This window comes from Pithys albifrons, chromosome 16 (assembly GCF_047495875.1).
Source record: "Pithys albifrons albifrons isolate INPA30051 chromosome 16, PitAlb_v1, whole genome shotgun sequence".
NCBI classification, from domain to species: Eukaryota; Metazoa; Chordata; class Aves; order Passeriformes; family Thamnophilidae; genus Pithys; species Pithys albifrons.
In genome coordinates this window covers 14,484,723-14,505,501 of record NC_092473.1, presented here as the reverse complement: position 1 = coordinate 14,505,501, position 20,779 = coordinate 14,484,723, and the positions used below count along the sequence as shown (strand labels likewise).

General features: G+C 54.9%; 1 protein-coding gene across 3 annotated transcripts in view; it reads right to left on the bottom strand.

Moving 5' to 3' along the window:
- Positions 1-20,779, bottom strand: part of RAI1 (retinoic acid induced 1) — a 73,868-nt gene that overhangs the window by 11,616 nt on the left and 41,473 nt on the right. Inside the window, exon 1 of one of the 3 annotated variants that reach the window (XM_071571406.1) lies at positions 3,715-3,729. The exons of the other annotated variants lie outside the window; for them this stretch is intronic. The gene's annotated coding sequence lies outside the window, so the exon portion shown is untranslated. Of the gene's footprint in view, positions 1-3,714; positions 3,730-20,779 lie in introns of those variants that run through there. 3 annotated transcript variants of the gene reach the window in all.

Here is a 20,779-nt window from a genome sequence, read left to right as displayed (position 1 = left end):
GGCCTGGTGCCACCCACAGCAGACCAGAACTCTGTCCTTCCCTCTTTCCCATCTCCTTTTGGAATGTTTTCCATGTCACTTCCTCTCATTTCATTTGCATCTTGCAGGCTGCATGGGCAACTGAGTGCAGTTAAAGCCTAAATTCTGAAGAAAAGACAAGTGAAAAAAATCTGGAAAGGCTGGCACAAATGCCTCTACCACAGTGTGGCACAGTGATGTTGTGTGCCAGCCCTCTGCCAGGGCTTGGAACAAAGGCAGGAAAATCAAAGCCAGGCTGTGGGGCATCCCTGGGTGGTAGTGGAAGAACTAATGGGAGCAAGTGCCACATTCTCTGTATGGGAGTGGGTTTGAAAAATGAAACTGACTTGAGAAGACCCTGGGCTGGAACTTTAGGGGGAGCTTCCCCCCCTTTCTCCTTTGCTATTAATTATTGTGATTAATTAATTATTGTTATAAATTAACTGTTGTTAATTTTCCAAACAGCTGGGACAACGCCGGAATGAGCAAAAGCACATGGTGCAAGAGGACGGATCAGTCACTGGCACGCAGAGGTGGGAATGCACAGAGGGAATGTGCGTTCCAGCTGAAATCCCATGAGCCCAAGGCTGTGGCCCCTTCTCCCTGTGGACCACCCAGGCACCAGGCTCTGCCTGGGAGGGGACATGCTCATCACCAGCAGCGCCCAGACCTGTCAGCAGAGCCGGAGGCCAGCTCTGCCCTCGGATCCACCGCAGCTCTGCCGGGGAAGGGCCACGCCAGATGTTGCGCCTGATGTAGCTGTTTCCCAGCAAACGCTTTAATGGCATCAAATCAAGCTGTCGACAGCAGCAAGGTTACGGCCCTTCCCAGGAGGGGGAGGCGACTGTGGCTGTTCCTGGGGGCCCTGCACACTCCCTGTCCCTGCTGGACGTGCTCTCCTGGCCTCGAAGATTTTTCCAGCTGCTGCCCCCACGATGGGAATCGATAAAAGGCTTTTGGTGCATGGCTGTCACTGGACACCTGCCCTTGGCAAAGCCACGGTGCTGCAGTCAGGGCTCATGCTGTGGGTCCCTGGCAAGGGTCCCCAAGGTATTCATCAAGGAGAAAGGAACCTGGGGCCAGTGTGGTGCCCAGCACCAGCATAACCCTGTCCTCACAACACAAGAAGCTCACCACTGGCTGTGGCCACCCCAGAGCATCCCACCTCCTTGACCCTGGAGTACGGACAGCCCAGCACAGCTCGTTTCACCCACAGGGGACACAAAACCTCCCAGTGCCAGTGCATGACCCAGGGCCATGATGGTGCAGGAGGTCGTGCTGCAAGTGCACGGGGCTGACACAGTGCATGGAGCTGACAGTGCTGGGGGCTGACGCGGCAGACGGGGGGCTGATGCCGAGAGCCAAGCTGGGGCACTGCGTGGCACTGCCAGGCCAGCACAGCCGCCTGCTCATGTGGTGGCCCACAGCCTGCCTGCTGCTTCAGAGGATTTGTGCTGCGTGGCTGGATTCAGTGTTATTTTCCTTTTCCAACCCCTCCTTCCCTCCTTTCTTCCCTGCCTTCTCCCCTTTCCTCCCCCTTCCCCTTGCCTGGCAGGGACATGGCATGGCTGGATCTGGAGCCCTCTGAAGGCAGCCCAGGATTTCCCATGGCAGGGACCCTCGGTAAGCACCCAAGATCCCCAGCACCTCGGCCCCAGGGGTCAGAGAATGTCCCCCATTTCCTCGCGCTCTGGCCTCGCTTCCCAGCTGCTGCTCATCCCGCGGGGCCTGATCCAGCCCTGCTGCTCCTCTGGCTGCTCCCTCGCCTTTGCTGCTGCGCCATCAACAAGGACTCAGTAACTAAAAATAGCAGCGTGCTCTCACAGGGGATGCTCCACCATCGGAGCAGTGCTGGCACCGCGGACCCCTGTTCCCCACCCTGGAACCCCTGCACAACCCTCCCAGCCTTCGCCCCCCACCCAGGGTTGTGCCCCATATGGTGAGGTGGCATTGGAGCAGGGAACGAAGGGATAGGACCCCCCCGAATCCCCCAGCGGCTCTCTGGGAGGGGAATAAGCGCCTATCGAGTAGCGTCAGCCCCGGATTTGTTTAATTGTGAGCTGGTGGAGTTTAAAGAAACCCTTTCTGGCTGGCTGCCACACCGCAAAGTGCTCCGGAGAATTTGATTATTAAGGGAGGAGAGAAAAGGGGAGGCTGCAGGGGGGAGCCGGGGTGTGTGGGACAGACCAGGAAAGGGCATCCTGCCCTAGGAGCTGGGAATGAGAGGAACTGGGGGGATGGAATACAGACAGACCACCCCCCCGACAATGCAAAGGGACCCGCGGGGCTTGCCCAGGGTAGGGGCAAATCCTCCAGGCAGTTGTGGAGATGCCGCTGTTTGTCTGTCCCTGCACCACACAGACGCCCCACTGGCAATGCACCCTCTCGTCGACACCCCCTCTAATGCTCCCCACTAATGCACCTTCCTCCAGTGAGTCCCTTTAATGCACCTTCTCTCCAATGCACCCCTTTAATTCACCTGCTTACTGCATTGTCCCCCAATAAACCCCTCTACCGCACCCTCTGCCCAGAGCACCCCAATAATGCTCCCCCTCCCCAGTGAACCACTTCAATACATCCTCTCTCCAGTGCATCCCTTCCATGCACTCTCATTAGTGCACCCTTGCCCCAGTGCTCCCCAATAATGTGCTCTCCCCCAGTGTACCCCATTGACACCTCGTCTCCCCAGTGCCCCCCATCACCACCACCACCACCTCCCACCACATCAGCGCTCCGTCCCAGCGCAGTGACTGGGGGGCTACGCCCCCAGGGCAGCCCGCAGCCCCCCACTCCCCCGCAGCCCCAGCCCCGCGTCCCGCCCCATTTCGGCGCTCAGCCGACCGGAGCAGCTGTTCCCTGCACACTTCACTTGCCCGCAGATGATGATAAATGGAGCTGGGGCTGCGCCGCCCACTGCGTGGGGGTGGGCGGATGTGGGGAAGGAGAAGGAGGAGGCGGGATGGGGTCCCCATCTCCTGCAACCCCCCCAGATTGTGCCGCTCCTCCCATCCAGCTGCTGGGGAATTCCCGGGGCAGGTCCCCCCACTACCCAAGCCCCGCTCCCGGGCGTTGGAACCTGCCCAGGGAATTCCCATCGCAATGGGGTGCCTCCCCATCCACAGATAAATGCACATTTGGGGGGCACAGTCGTTCGCCGCTGCCCCCCCTCTCCCCCTCCCTCCAGCTCTGCTCCTCCCCAGTGAGGAATTTTACTTGGGAAAAAATCCATCTCCTGCGAACCGCACTCATGACTCAACGTTTCTGCTGGCCCCGGTTCCTCCGTTGCTTGCCAGGGGAAGCCCGTGGCCGCCCCAACCTCATCCCCTCACATGGAAATCCGGCTCAGCTGCCAGCTCCAGCCTCTCTCCCCTTGGTTTTTCCTCCTTTATTTTGGAGGGGGGATTTGGGTCCTTGATGTCAGCGATGGGAGGTTTGCAGAGGTTTGGGCTGGGGAGGATGACAAGAGGCTCTGGAGTCAGAGCAAGTTCCTGGTTTTTCTTTCTTTCTGGTGGAAAATGTCAGTTGGTAAGAAAAGATTTCAAAAAGAGGGGAGGAAAAAAACAAAGCAAAAATAAGAAATAGAAAGGAGGAGGGTGGGGGAGAAAAAAATAAAAATAAGACAAGCAAAAAAGGAAAAGAAAAAGGAAGAAACAAAAAAGGAGGGTTAAAAAAAAAGAGAAAAGGCTGGAGGCTCACAGCAAAGCAGATGCTCAGCCTGAGTCTTCCTGGGCAAATTCCCTCTCCAGAGGGGAATCGTGTTCCACTCCGGAGCAAAATTCATGGCCGGATGTACCACGGAGTGAGGCTCCACATGCTCCTGCTCCCAGCCAGCGGTTAGAAATCCACCATAGTGTGCTGGCAGGAAAGGAAAAACAGCCCATCAGGAGGCTGGAAATACAGCCGAGGTTAGGAGGAATCCAGCAATCCCAGTCTCCAAACCCAGACCCTGGTGCAGACCTGCCTGCAGCCATCAGCACAAGCCTGTGCTGGGGCACAGCCGTGGCCATGGGGCTGTTGTCACCCCCACGGTGACCTTCAGCCACCTCTTCAGCCTCACCCCAAGTGAGCAGCACAGTGCTGACATGGAGCGACAGCCTGGCCAGTTCTCTGCATGCTCCCATTTTTCTTCTTTATTAATTTTCTGCCTGACAGGTTGGAATCCTTCTTTCCTCCCTTCCTTTCTTCCTCCTCTCCTTCTCTTGGCCTGACTCACTTCAATTCCAATAATAATTAACCATTCCAATCACTACTGTGGCCATTAATATTAACCCCCTGCCTCTCTCACATCCTGTTTGTCCCCTGCCTCAGTTTCCCCTTGAAGCAGGACGGAAGCTTCGTCCCTGCAAGGAAACGTAGCAAACAGAGCAGCTGGAGTGATGCCACGTCCTTGGCACCCTCCTTTGGGATGCTGAGGCCGCGAGGGGGCTCATGCTGCATAAATAAAAGCACATTAAAGCTCCCCCAAGGATGGGAGAGGGAACGGATCCTCATCCCAGTCCCAGATCTGGTCTGTACACATCTGCCTCATGAGCTGGTTGCTCATGGATGAGGTTGGATCTATGAGGCTGCAATCCCTGGGGAACTGAGACCACTCCTTAGCTGTGCCTCAGTTTTCCCACTTACAAGGTGATCTGGGTTTGTGTTGTCCACAGTGTTGGTGCTGGGAAATGCCAGCCCAGGAGCACTGGGACAGAGCAGCATGTCCCAGGGTCCTGGACCTCCTCTCCACTGCATCTCTCCATCCCGACCAGGACTGGAGATCCCAAAGGATGACAGGTGGCCATCACCCTCAGGACATTTCCAGCTCTCTTGACCGTATCACTGGGTCCATTCCCTCTGGCTTTTCCCTTGTCACAGCCAGGTTTTCTACAGCGAAAACTTTCAGCAAATTCACAAAACCAGGCGGCCTTGCCTGCTCTGGGATGGCTGCTGATGACAAAGGATAGACCCTGGCACCATCCCATGCCCCCTCCCCACCTAGGAGGTGTTTAGGTTTTGCCACTGATGCCCCTGTGTCCCCACCATGTCCATCACATGGGGACCTTTATGCCTGTATTTTAGATGAGTGTCATTAACTATTACCAGTGGTCCCAGATAGACCCTCATACCCAGTCCCAGTCCAGATGGTCCCAGTCCCACTGAGACTCCCTCACCAAGACCGCCAGTTACACTGGCATTATTCCCATCCCCCTTGTTTCACAGCACCTCCTGCCTTCCCCTTTGGGGCAGCCACCCCACTGTGCTAAATCACACAACCCAGCAACCACCAGCTCCCCACCAGCACCGCAGCAAACCCCCTTGGATATGGGTGCCACACAGATGCCACGTTTGAGCATCTGCCCCCAGACAGGTCCATCCACCGGAGCCGAATCCGGCTGTGCCGCTGCCACTGCCAGGCTCAGCCCTAAGCCATCCCTGCCGGCAGCAGACAGCTCGGTAATGAAGCGTAATGCTCTGACTCTCCCCTGAGTGACAGTGACCAACACCGGCTGCGTCCCCGCGGCTCAGCGCGGCGTCCTCTGCCTGCCAGGGAGGAGATGAGCATCCCCCCGCCATAAGCGGGACTGGGGGCTGCAGAGTGGTCCCCTGGTTGGATCCCTCCTAGGGCATGCTAAGTGGTAACCCACTGAGAAAAAGGAAAAATAAGAACAAAATGGGGTTGAAAAAAATAAATCAAGTGAAAAAAAATAGAATAAAAGGAGGTTGAAAATAATAAATTGAGGTTTGATGCTGTGTGGTAAATTATTTTGGTATTATACATTCCCTGGCTTCAAATCCTGAAGACAAACACTGGGGCAGGTGAAGTGGGAAGATTTCCAAAGGCCTTCTCCCAGCTCCTGGTTATTGACTCTGTCAATCATGGCAGGCTCCGTCCCCACCTTTGGCACCCCACAAAATCGGCTCCTTTTGTTCCTGCTGAAAAACCAGGGAGGGGGAAAGAGGAGGGGAGAGGAATTTGGGGCAGGGAACTTCCAAAAGAGATGATTAAGGAGTTAATCTGCCTGAAATAGATAAGGAGCTTAGAGCTGCTGGTATTTGACTGTCCAAGTTTGGATTCAGCGTGTCTTAAACACTGGCTGGAATGTACTTAGATATGACCAAAGAACATGTCCCCCCAAGGAATTACCAGGTTGCCAATTAGATTTGCTTCCCAGATTCACTCAAACCTTCACAAGCTTCTTCAGAGCAGGAAAATTGCTGCCTGTCCCTGGGGAGAGAGTGGAGCAGCCACTGCTGCCTGGCCCCACAGCCGGCACAGCACAGCATGGCACGACACCAGATCCCAGTGGGCAGCCACCAGGATTTGCACAAAGGCAGCACAGTCAGGATGATTGCAAGGCAGGGATGCCCATGATGGGGTGTGGAGGCACCAGGCATGGCCTGGTGGGAGTTGCTGGAAAATTTGGGTGGTTTTGGGTGTTTGGAGTGCCACTGTGAGCCTCACCACAGTCATGGCCCAGGGCACCAGGAATGCCAGTGTGCTGGTGGGGCTCTCACCAGACCAGGCTCAGCATTCCATGAGGCTGCAGAGCTGGGATTCTCCCCATCTCCAACCAGACTCGAGCTGCCATGCAGCCAAATCCAACCCAAACTACCCCAACCCAACCTCCACGCAGAGGATACAACACAGAATGGAGCCACGATGGCACATGGGGAAGGTGAACAAGCATAGGAAGGTGAACAAACCCCTTTGGTGAACACTTGGCTCCTGGTTCCCCAATGGTATCAAGCACACCACAAATCCACAACAATCCAATGCTCAGAGTGGGGATCACCACCTGGGGGGCACAAGGACAAACAGCACTGGGGCGAAGCTGTGATAGAAAACACCAACCCCTCCAAAACCCCCTCACTATCCATTTATTTTAACCACTCCATTCCCATCCTCATTATTTATGGTGCTCTATAAAGTGATGGTGAAAGTATAGAAGTTTGGGGGTTGCATGACTGTCACAGAGGTAGGACCATGATGGGGGATCCCACCACCAGCTCCTGCATCCCAACACGCAGGCGCCAAACTCCTTATTTATGGTAGGCTGTGCTCCCTAAATCTGAGCTTAGTTTCTCTGTTGGCATTCCAATTCCATGGAAAGGTTTGGGAATGGCAGTCAGTCTCACTTGGACCGGTGTTGGCATTGCTGGAGCAGTGGCTGTGTGATGGTGAGTTGCTGGAACATCAGCTTTGGATGCCAAGTCCTGGTAACAGTTGCTATGAGAAACATTCAGAGGTGGAATTTACTGTCACAGTTAATAATAGATGAAGGTTTTAGAATTTTTGATGCTTTACATTTTAAGCTGTTTGATTTATAATGTTTCAGAAAAGGGTGGGGGGAGACAGGAGTTGAACGGCAACACGAGGTAAACATGGGGAGTAGGGAGGTGGGCAAGGGACTCCATCCATCCCTGCCCACTCCAGGGATGCAGTGAGACCCTCCACAGCCACTGAGATGAGGTGTCCCCACCAAACACTAGCACTTTCTGGAAAACAAGAGCATGGCTGGGATGGAGACCCTCAATTCCACATCACACTTCATTTTTGTTCTTTTTTTCCTTCAATTGCTGCACCTCTTCTCCTCTTCTCCCCGTTTTCATTCTGGCAGGTTGCTGGGTTATTTACTTGCCGGCGCTCCTCTCTCCTCTTGCAGGTGTATTTCAAGTAGCTCCGTAAATAGCAGCGCGCGGCGTGCCCGTGGCGGAGCGCGCCGGGTCCTGCTGATTAGCAACACGCTGCCAAAAAAAAGAAGGGTCTTACTTCCCTGCTGAGCTTCTGCCGTGTTTGCACAAAGGGGTGATGGTATCCTGGCATGTGGGGATGCTCCAGCTGGATCCTGGGGGACTGGCTCTGCTGTGTCCTCTCCTTCCTGGAAAGGAGCAGCAAGCACAGGTGCTGTGTGAAGGACCTCGGTGTCCCTCAGTGTCCTTCAGCATCCCTTGGTGTCCCTCAATGCCTCTTGGTTGGCTCCAAAGCCACCCCACATATGGTGGCTTCAGTTCTAGCACCTTCTTTCTGCTTCTCCCAAACCCTGGAGCATCTCAACATCCCAAATGTGTGTGTGGAGCATCCCAGTGACATAGATGTGTGTAGTCAGGAGGATTCAATTCCAGCTCAGTAGGGCTTTGGATCATGATATGGAGAGTAGAGGGAGACCCCTCACCTCTGCTACCAGTGCTGGACACGCAGTAATGTCTTAACAAAACTGGGGTGTGAGATGGATGAGAGGGGGTTCCCCTCTACTTCCCCAAACCAAGAAAGGTGCCACAATACAGAGAGCAGGACACTCACAGTGCTGTTGGGAGAACATGGGGACTGGAGTTGGGATGCTGAAGCCTCTAATATCTGAAAACATCCCAGCCCTAACCAGCTCCATGGCTCCTGCCAAGGCTCTGGATGCACACAGGGGCTGCCAAACCCTGGGAGGTGGCTGAGGAGCATCCCCCACCACCAGCACCCTCCAGCCCTTCCAAAGCCCTCACTGCCCCCCTGGACTGGAGATTCCCAGGGGTCCCAGGCTGAGCAGGCCCATGATGTCTCAATCAGGGCTGTGCATTGCCCTATTTACATACACACAGCCTGGCTGGAGACGAGTATAATTTCCTTATAAAGCGGCTTTGACACATGGGGCAGCTCGTCTTAATGAGGAGGGTTATTCCACAAAGATCCGTTACTAATGGGCTTGGGGCAGGCAGCGCCCGCGCGCAGACGTTGCTGCCAAACCCAGCACCACAACACGCCCAGCTCTCCCACGGACACAAGGTCCCCACTGCAATTACAGCCATGGCTGAGCCAGTGCCGGTAACCTGTGCCTTGGTGGGATCCCACCCCAATCCCAGCAAGATCCCCTCTGCCAGCTGCCTCTCTGCCTCCCATCAAAACACACTTGGAGGTCCAAAAATGCAACCATGACATTCATCTTGGCATGGAAACTATCCAACCCTTCCCAAAAAGCAGCTCCAGGGAGGAAGACTGAGGCCAGCATGGCTCTGACATCCCTCAGTATGCATGAGGTCCCTCAAACATCAAACCCTTGATGTCCCCATCTCCACAGGCACCTGGCACCAGCTCTGCCAGCAATCAGCCCATCATTACCAGAACCACCTTATTAAAAAAACATACTAAAACCTGAGCCTCCCCCAAGAGCATGTCCCTCCCTGCAGAGCCCCGACAACCTCAGTGCGTGGGTTCATCCCTGCCACTCCTCCCCAGGCTCCCCTGGGGACCCCCGTTAGTGGCAGGTGCCTCCTTATCCAGCATCGTTCCAGCGATTGGCTGGAACTCGTTTGCGGCGTCAAGTGGCTCTGCCCCAGACACCTTCTCCTGCAACCAGAGGCGCAGTACGTCCCAGGGCACTGTCACAACATATTAAGACGCTGTGCTAAAAATAAGCAATGGCAAAAATAAGCAGGAAAATCGTGGTCCCTGCCTGCCCCTGCTGGGCTCACGCCGGCGGAGCCCCCGCTGCCGCACGCGAGTTGGGGAGGCACGTCAGGAGCGAGAGCATTTGCCTGGGTTTTACTGAAACGACGTGTTTTCCCCTTCCCTCGCCCCCATCTCCAGCCTCTCTGAGGAGTGAGCCCCGCGGTGACACACAGGACTTGGTGACAAATCATCCTGGGGGTGGGCGGTTTCTCCGCACGCTGGTGGTTCAGGGCATGGCCAAGGCTGGTGTGAGGCCCTGTGTGTCCCCTCGCAGCTGGAGTGGACCCTCACCCACACCACGCAATCCAGGATGAGGCTCTGCTTCCTAAGGGGGACATCCCCAGAGCCGTGGGGCACTGCTCCACATGCCCAGCCATGGTCTGCCATCAAAGCATGGCTGGGATTGGCCAGCCCGGTGTTAGACACAACGCCCAGGCTGGCTCCCTGTGGCCATCCCCATTCACACAGCTCCCCAACAGGGTACTCATCTGCAAACCCATTTTCCCTGCAGGCTGCTACACTGATGCAGCACAGCCCATGGGATGGGAGCTGGGAGCATCCCCTCCCCAGGAATGCATCTTGGAGCACCTGGGGAGAGGGCAAGAGGTTTCCCTTACCCATTCCACTGCCTACACCCCGTGGGACACCATCCTCCATGCCGGATCCCTTGGGGCTGTCGGAGGCACCAGCAGGGACACAGCCCCTGCTTGTCTCCGTGAGATGAAAGAGCAGCTCGAGCACAGGGACGGCTCTGTGCCTGCAGCCGAAGGCTCGCGGCCGCCCTGCTGCCTCGGCTGTGGCTGGAACGAATGCGTGCACGTACCTCTGCCCCAGCACGGGTGTTTGCTCTTCTCTTCCGCGGCTGTGATTGATTAAAGGATCAGGGACATCTGAGAATGGAGGCAGCAGCGGCAGCAGCAGAAGCAGCTCCCTTTGGACTTGGAGAGCTTCCTTGCCTGCTGCTTGCTGCTGCCGTTGCCTGTCAGGCAGCTTTTAATCAAGGTTTGCTTATATCTGCAAAGGCCTTTCCCAGAGGGATGAAGGGAGGAAAAGAGGGGGGGAGAGTATATTAACATGCCAGCCACCCTCCCTCTCCCTCTCCTTTGTTTATGGAGAGGGTCAGTGCTTGGAAACGGCTGGCGGGGACCGGGAAAGGCGCTTTGGGGTGCTGGGGGTGCTGGTGGTACGGTGCAGCTCCTGGCATGTCTGGGTATTGTAGAATTGTCATGGGTAGGGAGGTTATCACACCCAGCTAGGATGTGCTCAGTAATGGCAACAGCACGTGGAGGGAGCAGGACGTGGTGGCCAGGGATCAGTGGCTTCCTCTGGGTGGCCCTGGATACCTGGCATGTCCCCATGAGTGCTGTGGTGGGCACAGTGAGGAGAGGGACCAACCTGCACATCCTCAAATTGGGGTCCAGAAAGAAACCATATGCTGAGACCAGCACTGTCCAGATCCGGATCTCCATCCTCATTCTACAGCCCACTGTGGCCCAGAGTGACCACAACAAAATACCCCATCTCTCTTCTGCAGTGTGGTCTCTGGCAGAGATACTGGGGCTGCAGTGGGACCAACACTGGGCCCACACCTGCCTCAGGGATAGGTTTGCCCCATGGCACTGGGATTTCAGCATGGCACAGGCTGAGAGCACCCTGGCATCACCTACCATCACCCGCCGCAGCCACCACCAGAGCTGTTCACACACATACAAGTGGTGTGGGAGGATGGGTGACCCCCAGCCCTGTGTCCCCTCATCAAGTGCCTCCACTGACATTCCCGCACATCACTTTGGCTCTCCATGTTATCTTATTGCTCAGCTAATGACCTGCTAAAAGTATTATGTGAAAAACCGCGCTCTTAGCCAGCCATTAGACTGGTTAGGACCAGCGGGTCATGCTTTATTGCTTTAATAACTGAGTTTATGAAAGGTCGTCTCATAACTGATAACATGCATAATTTTTGTAACTTAATTAATGCTGCTAATATACTGGAGTCTCCATCAGCTGCTGGTGCAACTGATGCACAGTTTGCATCTTGAGTGGGGCTGGGAAGTGTATCCTGGGCCAGGCACTGCCCTGCTGCCCTTAACAGGCTTCACCCACACTGGGAACACAGTTCAAATCCACACAAAGTCCCCCCATGGCACTTTTCCACACAGGAGCATCCCGTTCAGAAATGCTCCAGCTGGGACAGGAATTGTTGTGTGTGGGCAGAGGGAAATGGGGCCAAATTCAGCTCCCAACTCCACATGGCTGTAGAGAAGTGATTTCTTTTGCTTCCCCCATGCCCAGACCATGAAGCAGCTGAGGGTGGATATGGGACTTGAAGTCAGGGGGAATTTTGCCTGTGGAAGGACCAAAAACCTCTCTGGGATGGGAGTTGCTCCAGCAATCCCTTACTTCCCTGCCTGGAGTTAACTGAGCAAAGGAGCTTTGTCCTGAGGGGGGATTTGGGGCTGTGCCCCAAGAGGGTTCCCCTGAGAGGCCCAGGACTGACCCTGCTCCTGCAGCAATGGTGTGGGCAGCCAGGCTAGCATGGGACAGGATGATCCTGGTGCTGCACATCCTTTGTGGCCCCACAGAGGTAAATGTCATGGAGCTGCTGCCCTTCTTACCAGCACTCTGTTTTTAAAGGACAACCTCCTCGACAACAATTTTGATAGTACTTTTTTAGAATTTCTTTCAAGAACACCCTCCTGTGAGAGTGGTGAGGCACAGCTGCCCAGAGAAGCTGTGGCTGACCCTTCCCTGGAAGTGTTCAAGGCCAGGTTAGATGGGGCCTGGAGCAACCTGGTCTAGTGGAAGGTCCCTGCTCATGGAACTGGATGGTCTTTAAGGACCCTTCCAACCCAAACCATTCTGTGATTTGATGACTCTACAACAAAAACACATTTTTTCTCCATTAAAAGGGAAAAAACACAGTAGCAAACAACTTCTCCCCTATTCCCTAGCACACACCTGGGAGGCTGAGTGTCTGTGGGGGAAGCTGGGAATCAGAGGCATTTTCCAGGCAGCAGAATCAGGCCCTCCCATTGCAAAAAAAAAAAAAAAAATTAAAAAATCATGTAAATAGGAGCCCAGGTGCATGCAGTGTGTGAGTCCCTGATATGCTGCCACCAGCAAATCTGGTGAGCTGTGAATCCCCGGCACCGCGCATCCAACGCTGCAAATCCGAGCTGCTCCAGTCGCCTGCTTAGTTTTGCAAATTCTTTCCTGCTGGCTGAGAAAAGCCAATATGTCTGCTGCTCCCGCTCCAGCGCAGTAATTGTTCAGCGCTGGTTATCATCCTGCCAGAAAGGCACGAGCTACCGCTGGGGCACTCTGCTTGCTGTAAATGCAGCGAGATGATTTCCTAGCAAATGCAAGTTTTCCAAGGAAGTGGGTGGAATCTGCTTGTCTCTGATTAGACAGCTTGGGTTTTTGTTTTCCTGGTGCTTTAGAGAGAGAGAGAAAAAAAAATAAAAAAGGCATAAAATATGTGGCTTTCCATCCCCTCTGCCCTGAATCGCAGGCTCGCATGCATCCAGGCGATGGTCCCCTTGGGACACACAGCTTTGCCCACACTCTGAGCAATGATCCCGTGGAATGAGGCTATGATCTTTCATCAATCATTGCTGAGAGCTTCTCCCTCCCGTGCCCGCTCCCTGGGCTGTGCCCGCTGTGAGTGCATGGCCCCACAGCTCCGCTTTCCCTCCACACCTCCAAAAATCAAGGGGTGCAGGGTTGGCCCCCTTGGTGCCAGTGGGGTCAGGACCCTGCTCAGAGATGGGGGGCACAGGGTAGCTCCTGTTCCATCCTCCCAGCTTGGTAGGATCGAGGGATACTTGGGAGGGGGTGTAAGATGCCAGAGAGGCTTGCAGGACCACAGGGTGAATCCCAAATCCTGGCACAGCATCCAGACTAACCAGAATGCTGTGAGGGAGGTGGGATCAGGACAAGCCCTGAGGCTGCAGAGAGGCAGGTCTGTCTCCCCGCCCTTGCCAGGGGAGGAAAAATGACTTGAAATTAAGATTTCCTGATGTTTGGGGGCTTGGAGACCTTGACACCCCCTGCGTCCATCTGGCTCTTCCCCTCTTGTGGCAGCTCACTCCTGCGTTCCCGTCTATCCGTGAATACCAATTATGGTTTAGGAGAATGTATATCTGCGATGTGCAAATACAAAAGGCAGGAAATAAAAGTCATCTCTTACTGAAGAGGAGAGGTAACCATGACTACCTGGGACCTCATTTAAAACTGTGCCGGCCGCAGGCTAAAAGGCAACGCTTCCTATTGTTACACACGTTTACAGAACGCTTTGAAAACCTGCTTCCCCCCCAAAACCAGCTGGGAAGTAAGAATGAAAACAAGAATTGGAGTAGGGGGAGGATATAGAAGGTGTTTATTGCTGTTTGTGGGACGGTTTTGCATCCCCCCTGCATGAAAACAGCCGGTGAGATGAAACTTCAAATGAGCAACTCGGAGGGAGATGGAGCGCCGGCGGCTGCGGCATCGTGGCTCTGGCGCCACGTGGCAGCCGGCCGGGAGCCCGCGCGGCACAGGCAGAGCTGCAGCTCCAGTGCTCAGAGGGAGATGCACCCCTGCAGAAAAGTGGGCAGCAAGTGAAAAGGGCTCCTCATGTTGCAAATGCCACCAATGTGTGCCAGGAGTTTGGGGGAAGCTGGGAGGAGATGGTGGCTCTTGGTGCCGGTCCCAGCTGGCACCCCGACATGCTTTGCCCTCTGGCACAGCCCATGGTTGGTTGGATTTTGGGAGTGCCCTGGTCTTGCTGTGCTTGCAGGTGCCATGGTTGCTGTTTGCATGCTGGATCCTGCAGCCTGCAGGAGGAATACCCAGGATGACAGGGAATAACTGGGAATCACCAGCTGCCCAGCCAATTCTTTTTACCAGATGGGTCTGCAGTGCCAGTGCAGAGAAGGGGGACACCATCTCACTGCCCTTGGCAAAGACACCAAGTTGCTCCCACACATGGGTAATCACAACCTGTCCCAGCCACATCAAAGCCCAGGAAATCTCTCCTCTGGCCACCAGCCTTGCCAGGCCCTCACACTGCTCTTGAGCTTGTAGTTACAAGGCCAACCAGCAGGCAATTAAACTCCTTGATTTTTGGTTCAAAAGCCATCCCACCTGCCACACTCCCTAGCACACAGACGGTGGGAACCACCTTAAAACCAGATGCTGCTTTTCCAGGGATCTGTGTTCAGCACCAGGAGGCATCACTGTGGATGCAGCTGAACATGGTGCTCACCTTTGCCCCTGGCATTCCCAGATGCCTGCCACAAGCTCCCACTGGCAAAGCTCTTCCTTGCCCACTGCCAGCATGGATATGGCCCTCACACCTCTCTGCCAGCACTCCTGACCCACACTTAGGACCACACAACAGGGCTGCAGGCAGGAGCCCAAGCCAGGAATTACGGTCTGTACAAAAGACAATGACAGTGAATCTTGTTACTGGCTTTTCAGCAAACGTAATTCCTTTTTATTAGAAAATTAAAGGGTATGAAAAGCTTTCCAAGGCTGAAGAGCTGAAATGTGCTTTCATAAAATATGCGGCGTCTGATAAAACGGATTTACTTGTCTGCCTGCCCTGGCCCCCTCCCCCTCCTGGCTATTATTCCTACTGGCAAGGTGATGCCTTTGGGCAAAACACCGGTCCTGACATGGCTGCCTCTCACCTGCAGAGAGCCTTGGGGACCATCACTGCTCCCCAGCACACTGGTCATCTGGCCATGAGGCATCTCACAGCCTGTCTGTTTGAGGTTGGGTTTGGTTTGGGGTTTTTATCTAAATAAACCTCCAAGGGACAGCTTTTCCCCTCCTGAGTTGCAGGTGAAGGCTGACAAAAATCCAAACCAACACCCCAAAAGCAGCCGTGAGGAAGCAGCAGTTGCCAGCAGGAGGAGAGGTGAAGCCAGGCAATGGCAAACAGAAAGCAATGGATTCCCCCAGACATCACACAAACAGCAACTATTAAAATCCTCCCAGGAAGTTCCCTCCCAAGGAGAAAGTCATGTGCCCTCCTGTGCACTGGCACCAAGCTGCATGTGAGAGGTGCCGAGGGCCTGTGAGTTGCCAGCACTGGGGAGCTGAGGCAGCCCACAGAATCTCCATTTCTTCCCTTTCATCATTTCCTTTCTCTGCCTCTTTCATGTTTCTGGTGGTCCAAGTCAGCCTTCCATGTGATGGAGGTTAAAGGTTCTTGCTCTCTACCACTCAGGGCTGTGAGGGTGGCACAGGTGCAGGGACCACACCACCACGGGGTGATGCTGGCAGGCAGTGCCACCTCTTCCATCTTTCATGGGCAGAACACTCCCTTGCCAGCCCTCTACCGACAAGGACCACAAAGTTGGGGGCTCACCTCGACCCTCTGGGTTTTTTATTTCCATTCCATTTCCAGGTCAATTTTGCTCCTGCAAGTCCCTGAGGAGAAATGGCAGTAGGATGCCTCTCTACCCAGGCAGAGATCACCACGGTCCAGGGAGGGTGCACAGGGACCTCACTGTGGCCACCATGGGCACAGGGGCTGGCACCCTCTGATGGTTTGTCACCCTTGGCAAGGCAGAGATAGGGAGGTGAAACGATATCCCCTGGGTGCCCAGATGCTGTCAGAGGACCTGGCAGGCCTGACCACTGTCCCCAAATGACTCCAGCCCTCGTGATGTGACACAGGGGCAGGTGGCAAGGGGACAGCATCACTGCTGGCACGCACCCACTGCAATAAACGGGGTCACTGGGCTGCTGGGGACAGGGACAAGCAGCATCCAGCAGTCTCCCTGCCACCCTGCTGGGCACCAGGCACTGCTACCACAGAGAGTCACAACCCTAGTGGCAACACCACTTGTGCCATGGGACTGTGTGTCCCCACATGCCCCCTCTCTACCCTTGCAAAGAAAAGCACTGTGACCCAGCAATGGCATCTTCTCCTTCCCACCCCATCCGCCCTGGTGGCCTCGGGCTCCCCGTGCCGCTGCAGCTCCGTGTGCCACTGGCAGTGCCGCGCGAGTGACGCCTGGCCGGCTATTACCACAGGAAGAGCTGTAACACTACAGCAAACCTCCCTGCTCAGCCCTGCTACAAATCAGGGTCAGGCGGCAGCGCTGTTAGACAGAGCCTGCCGGTACGTGCTCCTGCTCCTAATGTCCTCCCGGCACACGCTTAATGGGGACACGCAGGAGAGCGACGCGACAAGGCGGAGGCTTGGCCCCGCTGCCCATCCGGGGGTTCCTGTCCTCAGATCCGGCTCTCCCCAACCAGCAGAGCTGAGGGGTTAACACCAGGCAGGCACAGCCAGGGATGTTTACTTCCCTGGGGCTGCTCTGGCTTTACCTTTAACATCTGCAAATGTGGTTAAAAGTTTGCTGAGCCTATTTTTAGAGCCTCTCACCACATGCGATTTCTCCATCGTGAGACAGGAAACTCTGATGAGGTTGTTCGCCACGGAGCTGCTTTCTCCTCCCTGGATGGCCTCTGAGCTCCTCTGGTCTGCATGGTGCTGCCATGCCACCAGGTCCCCCTAGTCCCCACCTCTTGGAGAGGGGCCTGTGTCCCATGGTGACAGCTATGGCAAGCCCAAGAACCATGGGTGACAAATGGTTGGAGAGTGACAAACTGCTGGAGGGTGCTGGCCCTGCACCTGCCAGCGCAGTGGTCACAGCAAGGTCCTCATCCATGGTCCCTGGGCGCTGTGGCAATTTTTGTGTGGAGACAAATGTGTCCTGCTGCCATTTGGCCCTGGCGAGTTGGAGAGAAAACTAACTCAGGCAAAGGAAATCTAAAAACCAGATGGTCAATCCAGGCCCTGGCATTGCAAACCTTGGCCACCAATTTGCCCCGTGCCTCAGTTTCCCCAAAGGAACAGTATTTTGCTTTGCAGTCCACCCTGGAGCAGCACTAAGGGCTTGGTGGTGCTGCATCTCCTTGACCATAGGATACATTGGCACCGGGCATGGTGACTGCCAGAGAACAGACCATCCCATCAGGGATGCCCATCACCAATCCTCATGCCCACTGCTCCCAGCACAGGCTGCTCTGCATGTCCCCACCATCATGCTTAACACAAAAAGCTTTAGAAGCGAAGTGCAGCCACTGCCCCATCAGGCACGGGTCCTTCTCCGTGCCTGGCTCTGGGCAGCACGCAAGCGCGGCTGCGGCCGGGCGGCGGGTACCTGCTGTTTGAATGTCAACACCTCATTTATACATCTTGATTGGCTCTCATCAGCCATGCTGCGCTACACCTGATTGCTCTGAGCCGACGCGGGGTGCCAGGCTGCAGCGCCTAATTCCAGTTAATTGGCCCTTCATCCGAAGCAAAACAGAAATAGAGGAATAAAGAAACAATAAAGCATCCTCCCCCGCAAAAAAAAAAAAAATTAAAATCTCAGTGTTCTGGAGGTTGGTTTTATTTTGCAATCATGAGCAGGCCATGCTGTGGGCTGTGGGAATTCCTTTCTGGTGGTGCTGGACCCCGTGTGAGCTGGGAGATGCTTTGCCATCCTACAGACTTGGCGTGCTTGTGTTCCCCTCATCCCACGATGAGCCCCATGTTCATGTCACACTCGCCTGTGCTCCTTCTCCCGCCTGCTCTCGCGAACCACTGAGGCTGAAATTTCAATTAAGAATGAGAAATAATTACCCGCCGCTCCACATTTCCTCTAAAATGGTAGCCAATGCCGGCAAGCCGAGTCACTGCCTCCCACCGCGTCCTGGCGCTCACCGGTGGGCTGGCATTCAGATGACATTTCCAGGATAATGCTGGTCCAGCCACTGTGCTGGTGGCTGCTCCCACAGCCATGCTGGGAGGCCAGTGCTGGTGGATTCTTGGAAGAGATGCTCGACTCCACAATGGGAGTAGGACTGCAACATCCCCCACCACCCTAGCTCAGCCTCATGCCTGGTCTGAACCCTTTGCCCAATGCTGCCCGCTCCCAGTCGTGCCCTGGGCTGGGATGCCAGTCCCCTGCTCTCCACCTGGCACAGGTGATCTGTGATAATGACTTGGCTCACCTCCTTCCAAGCCACACGTCAAGGGGAACACTGCCATCCCTGACAGTCCTCCAACAGCACAAGGATGGGGCACGATGGGGATGTTTCCCTCACTCCAAGGAAAACACTGAGGTTCTGGAGCATGTCCAGAGAAGGGCTATGAAGCTGGGGAAGGGTCTGGAGCACAAGTCCTGTGAGAAGTGTCTGAGGGAGCTGAGGAAGCTCAGTCTGGAGAAAAGGACACTCAAGGGGGTCCTTCTCACTCTCTGCAACTCCCTGCCAGGAGGGGAAAGCCAGGTGGGGTTGGTCTCTTCTCCCAGGTAACAAGCAACAGGACAAGAGGAAATGGCCTTCAAATTGTGCCGGGGGAGGTTTAGGTTGGATATTAGGAGAAATTTCTTTTCCTAAAAGGTGATCAGTCACTGAACAGGCTGCCCAGGGCAGTGGTGGAGTCACCATCCCTGGAAGTGTTCAAAAAACACAAGGATGTGGCACCTGGGGACGTGGTAGGCTTGGGAGTGTTGGGTTAGCGGTTGGACTTGATGATCTTACAGGGCTTTCCCAGCCTTAACGATGCTGTGATTCAATTATTCTATGCAGGAGGGCAGGAGCAAGAGGATGGATGCACCAGGGCGAGCAGCAGCTTCGGCTGCACTGCTGGCATGTGGAGGAGCACCAGGAAAGGGCAGATGGACCCACTTTTGGGACATGTCCCCAGCCTGGGGACACCAGCCGTGTGGCTGTGTCAGCCTTCCCCACAGTGCTACTCGACACAGATGCCTCAGCTCAGCACTCGACAGGGGCATTTCAAACCTGCCTGCAGCTCCTGAAGTCATACTTCTTGCATGGTTTTATTTCAGTACAGCCAGAAATAAAAGAGGAACAAACCCCACTGGGGCGGGAAAGGGCACAAACCCCAACTGGAGGATACTGTGGCATCCCACAAGTGCTCCTGCAACTTTTCCTGGCTCATCAGCTCATCCTGGCTCCAGTTCGTACCCTGTGAGCTCTCACAGTGACACAATCCCATTGCAGATCCCCATGGTCCTTCCCTGGACAGCAGTGGAAGATGCAAAACCCCGGTACAAGATAGAGATAGGATGCTGACCTGGGCATATGAAGATGGATGAAGATGAGGATGAAGATGAGGAAAGGAGCAGCATGGATCCACAGGAAAAGGTGGTGTGGAAGGTATGCCATGGCCCCAAAACCAGACCCTCTGACATCAATGGTGATAGCATCTTATTTTCCCTGGATGTTTTCCTATTCCTTTTCCCATAATCCAGAGAGCTGGGGGGGCCGCTGCAAAGGCTGTAAGTCCCATGACTCTGGTGGCAGGAGATGTGGGAGCCCTAGGCAGCGATCACAAGAATGGGAAAAGCAGCAACCTCAGGTTGCAGATTAGCTTCGTTTTATAGCCAGGGAGGCAGAAACCTCCCGTGGTTCAACATCTCACTGGAGACCACACAGGGAGCTGGGGAAAGCCAGGAAGAGGTCGCAGGTCTCTACGGGGTGAGAGCATCCTCCCTCGGGGGAGGGAGGGATGGAGCTCCGAGCCAGCGGGACCCCACAGCTCCCCCAACCCATCACCACACCCCAAACCTCACAGGGCCACACACTGCACCTCTTCCCTCTATGACCCCAAGCAACCACTGCTCCAATACCAACAGGGGTTGCAGAAACCAGTCTGGCGAAGAGAGAGAGGCTCTTTAACCAAGTTTAAATGCACTTCCCTTGACTCGGTTCCCAGTTCAGCGTAGAGGAGACCCAGCTTGGCTGGCAGCCACGGCGCTCAGCTCTGCACGTCCCTGCTGAGAGACACATTCCTCAGCACTGCAGCTAAGTGCAGCACAGCCTTTGAGGCCTTCACCCCTCCTTCAATGATAATTTATGCCCTCTGACCCAACTCCCCCTTTTAAATCAGGCTGATCAATAGAGAAATCAGACAATCCTTTTAAGAAACTATCTCATCTGATCCTTCCAGCTAATGATCTCTGCTCTCCTTACAGCTCTTTGCAGATCTGTAGCCCAGGCTGCTGGGAGAAGCGGGAGTTAAAAAAGCCACCAGGCCAAATTCCTCCTTCCCCAATCCAAGCAGGAGCAGCAGCAATGCTGATGATTTGCACGGGAGCAGAACAGGAGATGCCAGCTCCAGTCTTTTGGAAAACAAGCTGAGCATTGTGCTGCAGGGAAGCACTGGCTCCCAAAATCTGTCTCCCTGCCCATCTCACCACCAAACATGCCCTTCTCCCATCCCAGAAACCCTGCCAAGATACTCTCCTTCATCCTACAGGCTCCAGCTTCCAGGCATGGCTTTCCAATGCCTCCTCTCCAAAGAAAACCCAGCAAAACAAAGCAACCACC